The following is a 6,173-nucleotide window of genomic DNA, read 5'->3' as shown; positions in this document are numbered from 1 at the left end:
TTTTTTATTTTTTTACTTTATTTACCTCAATGACCTTCATTTTTATTTTATTATATTATTGTATAATATAAATATACGTAAATGTATGTATACATATATATGTATATATATGTATATATATATATATATATATACACATATGTATATTATAATTTTCAATTTAATTTCAAAGAATAGGAAATTAAAAAAAAAAAAATTTTTCTTTCATCATTTCAATTTATCAAAAATATGTATAATTATTAGAAAAATCCTCAAGATTTTCGAATATTCGCTTATTTTTCATTTTATATCATTGTTTTATAATTTTTTTCATTCACAATCATTTTTTATTCCATAACACTATTTACCTCAATTACCTTCATCTTTATTTTATTATATTAATGTATAATATAAATATATATAAATATATATATACATATATATCTATATATATATATATACATATATATATATATATATATATATATATATATATATATATATATATATATATATATATATATATATATTTATATTTATTTATGTAAGTATATTATAATTTTCAGTTTACTTTCGAAAAGAGGGATATTGATAAGAAAAAAAATTTTCCACAATATTTGAATTTCTTTAAATTATGTATAATCATCAGAAAAATCCTAAATATTTTCAAGTATTCGCTTATTTTTTATTTCATTTAATTTTTTTTATAATTTCTCCCATTCACAATCATTTTTTATTTCATTACATTATTAACCTCAATTACCTTCATTTATATTCTATTATATTATTGTATAATATAAATATATATAAATATATGTATACATATATATGCATATATACATATATGTATCTATATATATGTCTATATATATATATATACACATGTATATTATGATTTTCAATTTAATTTTAAAAAATGGGAAATTGAAAAAAAAAATCTTTACTCACATTATTTCAATTTTTTAAAATTATGTTTGATTATTTGAAAAATCCTGAATATTTTTGATCATTTGTATGTTTTTCATTTTATTTTATTTTTTTATAATTTTTTCTATTCACAATCATTTTTTATTCCATAACACTATTTACCTCAATTACCTTCATCTATATTTTATTATATTATTGTATAATATGAATATATATAAATATATATATACATATATATCTATATACAGGGTGTCCCTAAATTGTGGGACACGGACCAGCCAGCGTGATACCTGACTGAAATGCAACCGAGAATTTCTTTACCGGAAGCTCGTCCGACGCATAGTTTTTGAATTATAAGCGATAGCGTTAGGCCAATCAGAGTGCACCATTTCATCTGGATTTGCCGCCACGGAAATTGCTGTTTTGTTCGCTGGGTGAATTATTATTATTCGGTTACAAAGTAAATATCGGCACCTCTCCTCACTCGCTGTTGTACCCCTTCTCGAGCGCTGACCTCGGTATTGTTGCCTCGGCACACGCTGCCGGCCGCACACCCACGGACGCACACTCGTGTGTGTGAAAATAAGCGAATGCCCAGTTACACAATACTACGAAACACACATCTACGAGTGAAAATAAAAATAAATCTCCAAATAAATCAGCGGATTTAAGATTTAATGTTATAAAACACTTCCAATCATCGATGTATGCATAAAACTAGAGATTTTAGATGATTGATATGCCGTTAGGGTTCAAATTCAAATAAAAAAGTAATTTCAAATCAAGAAGAAGAAAATTCCCAAATACCTGAATTCAAATGAAGCAATTTCAATTTAATAAATCTATCTGAATTTGAGAAAAAAATAATTATTATTATTTGGAATAGAAAAATGAAGTCGAATTACATGAATAAATTCAATCAATTCAACTCAAAAAAATATGGTGTCATTCAAATTCCTAGTTATTTCCTCGTCGATTCAATGTGGGTCTGGAGTGGCAAGTAACGTTGAAATTGTTGAGATCAATGTAAAAATTAATCAATTTGGTAAATTTCTGCGTGTAGTCTTAATATCAGAAGAGATATTTCGATAATTCATAGTCTTATTCAAAATATTTTTAAGTTTGACAAATTTTGAGTAATCGATACTTAAATCACATACACCGATACTGTATTGCATCGTTCGTATGAGTAAACAAGCGGTTCCAGACCCACATTGAATCGACGAGGAAATAACTGGGAATTTGAATGACACCATATTTTTTTGAGTTGAATTAATTGAATTTATTCATGTCATTCGACTTCATTTTTCTATTCCAAATAATAATAATTATTTTTCCTCAAATTCAGATAGATTTATTAAATTGAAATTGCTTCATTTGAATTCAGGTATTTGGGAATTTTCTTCTTCTTGATTTAAAATTACTTTTTTATCTGAATTTAATTATTTTTCTCTCTAAACATAAAATTTGGCACGAATCTAAAGTAATTCGAAGTAACTTGACTTATTACAACTCTTCCTAATTCAGTTATATCTTAAATAATTCTCATGATTTCAGTTATCATTTTTAGTGATTCGGTGAATTCTCATTTATTCAGTTTTTTTGTGTTAACTCAGGTGAATCGTGAGTGATTTACAAACCTATTGACACGTCAATTCAGCGAGTTGTTGTTCCCTCGCATTATTGAAAAATCGGATGTCAATGATGAATTTCAAACTAGTGGAAAAGTTATGTTGCAAAGACACAAAAAATGTTCGGAAAGCATAATTCAGATTGATTGAATGACTGATTATGAACCCTAACGGCATATCAATCATCTAAAATCTCTAGTTTTATGCATACATCGATGATTGGAAGTGTTTTATAACATTAAATCTTGAATCCGCTGATTTATTTCGAGATTTATTTTTATTTTCACTTGTAGATGTGTTTCGTAGTATTGTGTAGCTGGGCATTCGCTTATGTTTCACACACACGAGTGTGCGGCCGGCAGCGTGTGCCGCGGCAACAATACCGAGGTCAGCGCTCGAGAAGGGGTACAACAGTGAGAGAGGGGAGGTGCCGAGTTTTGATTTGTAACCGAATAATAATAATTCACCCAGACGAACAAAACAGCAATTTCCGTAGCGGCAAATCCAGATGAAATGGTGCACTCTGATTGGCCTAACACTATCGCTTATAATTCAAAAACTATGCGTCGGACGAGCTTCCGGTAAAGAAATTCTCGGTTGCATTTCAGTCAGGTATCACGCTGGCTGGTCCGTGTCCCTCAATTTAGGGACACCCTGTATATATATACATATATATATATATATATATATATATATATATATATATATATATATATATATATATTTATATATGGAAGTATATTATAATTTTCAGTTTACTTTCAAAAAGAGGGAAATTGATAAAAAATAAAATTTTCCACAATATTTCAATTTTTCAAAATTATGTATAATTATCAGAAAAATCCCAAATATCCTCATTTATTTGCTTATTTTTTGTTTTACTTCATTTTTTCATGATTCTTCCATTCACAATTATTTCTTTATTTTATCACATTATTTACCTCAATCACCTTAATTTATATTTTATGATATTAATGTATGATATAAATATACATGAATACATATATACATATATATCTATATATATATATATATATATATACATATGTATATTATGATTTTCAATTCAATTTTAAAAAATGGGAAATTGAAAAAAAAAATTTTTTCTCACATTATTTCAATTTTTTAAAATTATGTATAATTATTAGAAAAATCCTGAATATTCTCGATCATTCGCTTATTTTTCATTTTATTTCATATTCTTATAATTTTTTCCATTCACAATCATTTTTTATTTCATAACATTATTCACCTCAATTACCTTCATTTATATTTCATCATATTAATGTATAATATAAATATATATAAATATATATATACATATATATCTATATATATATACATATATATGGGCTATTCCGCGTCAACCGGATCAGTCATCTCTCAGATATTTTTTTAATTTGGCATGTGGATTGTGTAAGGGGAGTTAGATTTTTGTGCCAAAGCGCGAATCTCATAATGCAAAATTCGATTTTTTATTAACAATAACAAATTAGACTCCCATTTTTTTCAAAAATTCATAACTTCGGCAACAAATTAGATACAATTTTTTTTTTTTTTTCAAATTACGCGGAAAGCTCCATAGAATTTAAAAAAAAATACGAAATGGTAAAAAAAAGTTGTTATCAATTGTTTATTTAACAATTAATTTTTCAAAGATTTTTAAAACAGTGACCGACACGATCAAAAAATTTTTTTAAAATTCTGACATGTTCCTTGAACTGTACTACAACCTGTGAATTAATTCCAGAGGGGTGTTTTTCTTCGTTTTCGAGTAAAAAATCATTAAAGGTGTCGATGCGCATGAAATTGCGGCGCGTCGAGTCTCTACGTAATGGCGGGCGGCCGGTTGCCGTCCACCGCTACCCCGCGGCGGCGTCGCGGCGTTATTTTAGAGTCATTTTGACGATGTAGGACATGATTGAAAAATCTGAAAAAAATACTGTACCTTCACAAGGCCTGCTCAAAGCGATAAGTGAAGTTTCAAGAATGTGTTTTTCACCGTTTTTTTATTACAGAGATTCGAAATTTGTTATGACGCATTATGATTCAAACATGAATTACGAACACAGGTCAAGTGTTGTTCCAGGATATGGAATACCTGCACCTGTGCATGCGTCACCTAAATCCTTCACTATCCAGGTAGTCCAGGTAGGGTCACCACCTCGATTCCGCGAAGGGGTCATTTGGCTAAAGTCAGGTACATTGAATTGCACCTGCATTATGTTAGCCCCATTGGTGGAATTCAAGCAATTAGAAGAGTCGTTGGGTGGGTGAAGCACTATATTCCAGGATATGGAATACGTCCACCTGTGCATGCGTCACCTAAATCCTTCATTATCCAGGTAGTCCGGGTCACCACCTCGATTCCGCGAAGGGGTCATTTGGCTAAAGTCAGGTACATTGAAATGCACCTTCATTATGTTAGCCCCATTGGTGGAATTCAACCAATCAGAAGAGTTGTTGGGTGGGTGAAGCACTATTCTGAACGAGTATAAATTTCGAGCATTTCAAAATGCATAACATTCAATCGAATACCAGTGTAGCGATCAGTGCAATACATCGTCTCATTCTTCACACAAGTAATTCATTTCTGAAAGCAATGTCTACAACAGATGTGAAACGGTGCTGTAATCCTTTCCAAAGAGTTGGCCATAATTGGGTGCGAAATTTGGTAAAGCCAGTGACACCAGCATTACGGAAAAAGTTTCCGGACCTAGGAGAATATGTGTGCATGGATTGTCGAATAAAATTGTACAAATGCAACACAATTACTCCATCTGATAAAAACGAGGTAAGTGATATGAATCATAATTATGCGAGTGGTGACGATCTTGTTTCACCTTCACCAATTAGTGAACAGAGCAGTGTGGAAATGTTTCTTGAGAATGATATCGGGCAAGAATTGTTGTGTGATGTGAAAGAATTGTTTATCAACGCGAAGTGTGTCGCGGACAAAATTAAATATCTCACAATGACTCCTCGTAGTTGGTCCATCAGAGAATTGGAGTTACAATTTGATTGTTCATATAGAATGGCTCGTAAAGCTAAAATATTGCAAAGTGAGCGTGGATTTGGATCCTCCCCAGATCCAAGACCATCTCGCACTCTTTGTGATGATGTTGTCTCTCATGTAGTGGAATTTTACTGTTCTGATGAAATAAGTCGGATCATGCCTGGTCAGAAAGATTTTGTCACTCTTCGCGATGTGGATGGTTCAAAACATCAAGTCCAAAAACGACTTGTTTTGTGTGATCTGAAGGAAGCTTACGCCGCGTTCAAGCAACAGCATCCGAATGATAAAATTGGATTTACAAAATTCGCGGAACTCCGCCCAAAGCAGTGTATTTTAGCTGGACCAACAGGAACACATACAGTTTGTGTTTGCAAAATTCACCAGAATGTGAAACTTATGTTGGTGGCGGTTAGCTCAATTTGTCAGACATTCAAAAGAACGTACCACGATTTGATAAAACAGATATCGTGTGACTCTCCAAATCCTTTGTGCTATCTCGGTGATTGTAGTAGTTGTCCAAGTTTTGATATGGTTACACACGAAATGGAAAGTTTATTCGACGATAATTTCGTAGAAAGTATTAGCTACAAACGGTGGACTCATACGGATCGATCTGTTTT

Source organism: Neodiprion pinetum, chromosome 2 (assembly GCF_021155775.2).
Source record: "Neodiprion pinetum isolate iyNeoPine1 chromosome 2, iyNeoPine1.2, whole genome shotgun sequence".
Taxonomy (NCBI): domain Eukaryota; kingdom Metazoa; phylum Arthropoda; class Insecta; order Hymenoptera; family Diprionidae; genus Neodiprion; species Neodiprion pinetum.
This window is presented reverse-complemented; position numbering follows the sequence as displayed.